Below are 5,091 nucleotides of genomic sequence, written 5' to 3'. Positions count from 1 at the left end.
TATATTTTTGAAACAATTTTATTTTTAGAAAATAAATAAAATTGATTATTTAAACCAATGCATAGTTCTCTTCATAGTACACATTTTTTCACAAATTTTTTAACAGCCATCATAGTCATGTTTTTCAAGAAGGTTTTTCATCGAAATAAACTTACTTTTAATCCCATTTCCATACTCTTTGGAAGTACCCCATATTTTGTATAGACTCTTCTGAGTGCAACATGTTCTACTATCTATTCACCTGGAAAGCTCTTACTAATCCTTCAAATCCCAGCGTATTGTAAAGCCCTTGGTAAAGCCTTGGTTAATTCTCCTGAAGTATGCAAGATAATCGCTCTACTTATTTATAATCCACTAAACATTCTTTATGCTCATAATTACCCTCAAATGTTAACATTAGGGTTTTCCTGTTTACATAACTCCATCAGGCTGCAAGCACATCTAAGGAAAAAAACACAGAGGTTTTTTTGTGTGTTTGTTTCATGTTTGTATGCGCAACACATAGCAATTATTATTTATCAGCAGGATGTAATATATATGCATGTTTGGTAATTCAATCACAAAGAGTTATTAGGCATCAGTATGAGCCAATCGTGTTCTTGGCATAAAGATGGAAACAGAAGCATAAAACACACTAAGAGTGGAAAGATTTAGACTCTGACTCTCTTGAGTTATTGCTGGTTGTAATCTTAAGACCCTTGTTGATTCATTTTAAAAATAGAATTATTGTAAAATACTATCCCACATAATAGTTTTTAAAAGTGAAATGAAACTGCAGCTGTAAAAATCTAAAATAAAAATTATAGCTGTCTCTAAAACATGGCCCTTTGATTTTATGGAATTTTGAAGGTGTGCATTGAATTTAACTGGAGTTTATGATCCATACATACCCAAGATAATTCAATAAAATCTATAATATGATAATAATATGACACTGTAATATGTGTCTAAAAAATAGAGCCATTAGTTTATTTTCTAACAACTAAGAAAAGAATGACAGGTGTGAATTGAAAGCATTAGAGGAGTCAACACAGAGGAGATACATTTAGAAGAATTGGTAAGATTCAAACATATGGGTTGCAAACTAATTATGTATTTGTTAAGGCTGCAGGTACCAAATCACAATATGAATTTGCAATTCATTCACAGACAGTTTCAATAGGCATCTCCTGTTTTAATTTGTATGCAAGGATGGAAGCAATAGCCAATTACCGATGCAAAATGACAACAGTTCTCTTTTTATAACATAAGAGTTGGCAAATGTCATTATACAACCTGAAATATGGTGACAGTATGGTTTCGATGAGAATTTGGGTATCACATAAAGTGGCGGCTATAGAAACAGAACTGTAATATTGCCCCAAGAGTATCAGCAGGTTCCTAGTTCTTCACATGAACACAAAAAATTCTGCCTTTTACCTGCCCTGTCATTTAAAGGCAGCTTCTGACTTTTCATTATGTTTATATTACACTGCAAGTCAATGATTCTGCTCTTTTTTCCTTCATGAGTGTCCTAACCCAACCCACATGTTGTTGGATTTGCTGAATAGTTTAGCCAAATGTTTGTATGCATATTGCAAGCCAAAGTTGTTTTTGCAAAACTGTCAGTGTTAAAATGAGATATTTTCATAATTAAATACAAAAGAAATAAAATACGAATTATATTCATATATTATAGCCATTGCATTGAGTAGGATTTTTCTAAAAAATTAAGGCTTCCCCTTAACTCTCCTTTCCTAACCACTGATTTATAAGGGACATCCTAAATACCCCAGGTCACTATTATCCAATTATAAACTTGAAAGTTGTCTTCCTGTTTCTATTCTGTTGGCATGATATTCCAATTCTTTGTATAGCAAATGTATTATTTGTAAACCTAGCAAGCATGTTCAAAAGTCATTTGCATTTTGCTTTCACTCACAGTAATGTTCTTTTGGGCAGAGGCATTGCACTTGACAATCACCACCTGGAGGCCTGAAAACAATGAATAAATATATATTTTAGAATGATAACAGTTTCCAGAAGAAAAAGGTAAACATAAGCCCTAGTTAGAAATCATTCTAATCATTTATCACAAGATCATATTTTATCTGCTTGACCCAAATGAATGAAAATACCATGGAGCCAAGGATATTGGATACAGATATATGGATATAGATCCCTACTTATACCAATACAAGCTGACTAATCCAACCTCTTATGAACAGGGTTGGCTAGAAATGCCCACTTGTTCTGTAACCTGATAGTCTTCAAGAATTAATCACATATGTAGTAAAAATTGCCCAGAATCACAAAGTATTTCACTGGAAAGACTAGATTATCCAGCTTAGACTCAAAATACTTGCCTTCTTCTTTAGATTAATTCACTATTGTGGGAGGAAGTGGTTTTGTTATAGACCAGACTTTTGTGAACTGATACTGTGGATTTAAATCCATGTTAGAAATAATAGCAAGTATTCGCTATTATGAAGGTCCTGGACTAAGCTGGTTATGTGTATTACTTTACTTCTAGCTCCAGCAGCTCCCACTCACATTCCAGAATCATTCCCACACATCTCAGTGTTCGCTCTTCTTACATATGGGTTTTCCTTAGGCTTCTATTAGATACTATGCTCTTACTTATACATGATTTTCCTACACACTTGTTCCCTATGACTAGAGGTCCTTTTATCTGCTTCCTGTTACCATTCCTCATTGCTTAATATATTCTTTTATATTATTTATGTCCCATTTGAGACAATGTATTAGAGAATATTAATCTATTACGCATAACAGAAATTCAGGGGCTCCTATCTGTAGCTTTTATCACATTGTTCTTTGGTTTCAATATTTATCATCTCTATGTCTGTCTCATCTTAAATTCAAGTACCAAATAGTTGTTACATTTCAGTTTACATGAGACTTCTCAAGGACAAAAAACATAGAACAAAGGACATCACGTGGACAATTAATCAACATAAAATAGCCAAATAAACTAACAAATGAATGGAATGTTCACACATTCAGTTTCAAAATTTTATTTCTACCTCCGTCATTCCCTGTCAGCATGGGATACCAGTAGTTCAGATGAGTCTCTAACAGTAACACAGAAATTTTGGGTGTTCAAAAGATATACTCTACTCTGTTGATTCATCCAATTTCCACCCTATCCTACTCAAATATCAAGTCTCTGAGAAAATAAAACAATCAAGCTCTTTACTTGCAAATAAATATTCTATTCTCCTAATGCAATGGATGAAGTTTTAAAATATCACGTTGTTGTGAATATTTCCCCAAGATGGTTATGCACTGTCAATTCTAATTCTAAAATGGAGGTAATGATTTTATTATCTGTGTTTCATGCTGGTAGCTGTGGCATTCATTTACAAATGTATCTAATTTAGTGGCAATAAGTGAGATACAAATCCTCACAAATATTAATAATCCCTTTGAAGGCACAAAATGTCACCATTTTCTCATGAATGTCTTTTGCTGTCATAGGCTTCAACCACAACGAGGCTTTACTCTTGGGTTAAGTGAATGTTCTTCCCTATTGGTGTTCTATTTGGGTTGCATCATGTGAGCATGTGAGTGTTTTGTTGCAAGACATTTCCACTGCTGCTCTATTAATAAGATACAATGTATTTATTTATTGCAACAATAAACACAGCTGTAAAATGGCCATAAAAATAGATGACATGAAAATTTCTGTAACTAATGTGTCAGCTGTAATTGAGAAATAAATGAACCATCTGCTTCCCACCATTGATTCCCATATTTTCTTCAGAATTTGGGTATTTAAAATGAAGTCAGTATTATTTATACTAATTATTCAGTAACAAGAATGGTACATTTATATTGATTAGCTTTGTAATATTATTTTGCCAATCACTAACATATTGTTGCTTTTTCCAATACCCTTGAATTCAATGAGCACATGAACTCCCTGTCTCATTAATCTCATTTTCTCTTTAACTTACACTATTAAGTTTTGTCTGTGTTGGTGACTTAGAAGATTTTGTGCAATGTGTGGATGAATTACCTAATCTATTGTTGTCTTGTAGCATAGTGTATGGTGCAAGTTGAAGCAGTTAACAATAATCGGAATGAACTATTTATATAATTATATTACTTATTTTCTCTCATATTTTTAAGTGGCCTATAAGTAGACAGTGCGTCAAGTCAGGGACCACAACAATGGTTTATTTTATTTCTTTAAAGGTTTATTTATTTTTATTTAGTTGAAAAGAAGAGATAATATGTAGATGATAGATAGATAGATAGATAGATAGAGATATCTTTCATCAAATGGTTTACTATCCAAATGCCCACAAAACTAGAACTGGACGAGGTTAATGTCAAGATCCAGCAACTCCATCTGAGTTTCCTACTTGGGTGGGCATACACAAGTCATCATCTTCTGCCTATCAGGGTGAACATTAGCAGGAAGCTGACTTGGAAGCTGGACTAGATTCCAGCTGGTCCAATATGGGATAAGAGAATCCCAAGTGACAGCTAAGCCTTTACTGCCACATCGGCCTCATGATTTTTACTTTTATTGTTTCAAATATGTACATACATAATTTTAATTTTAATCTTTTTCTGCTGCTGAAACCATTTTTTCTCCCTCTAGTGCACAACATTATTTTGGTCTTGGCCCAGTCAATGATTTGCAACATTTTTGAGAGACAATTATAATACAAAGCTGCATGTGTACATGTGTTTTCTTGCAATGTTTTATTAATTTTTTTTTTTTACAGGCAGAGTGGACAGTGAGAGAGAGACAGAGAGAAAGGTCTTCCTTTTGCCGTTGGTTCACCCTCCAATGGCCGCCGCGGTAGGCGCGCTGCGGCCTGCGCACCGCGCTGATCCGATGGCAGGAGCCAGGTGCTTATCCTGGTCTCCCATGAGGTGCAGGGCCCAAGGACCTGGGCCATCCTCCACTGCACTCCCTAGCCACAGCAGAGAGCTGGCCTGGAAGAGGGGCAACCGGGACAGGATCGGTGCCCCGACCGGGACTAGAACCCGGTGTGCCGGTGCCGCAAGGCGGAGGATTAGCCTAGTGAGCCGCGGCGCCGGCTGTTTTATTAATTTAATTACATAGATAATTCA

The sequence above is a fragment of the Lepus europaeus genome, chromosome 17, assembly GCF_033115175.1.
Source record: "Lepus europaeus isolate LE1 chromosome 17, mLepTim1.pri, whole genome shotgun sequence".
Lineage (NCBI taxonomy): Eukaryota > Metazoa > Chordata > Mammalia > Lagomorpha > Leporidae > Lepus > Lepus europaeus.
Note: the sequence above shows the minus strand (reverse complement) of the source record.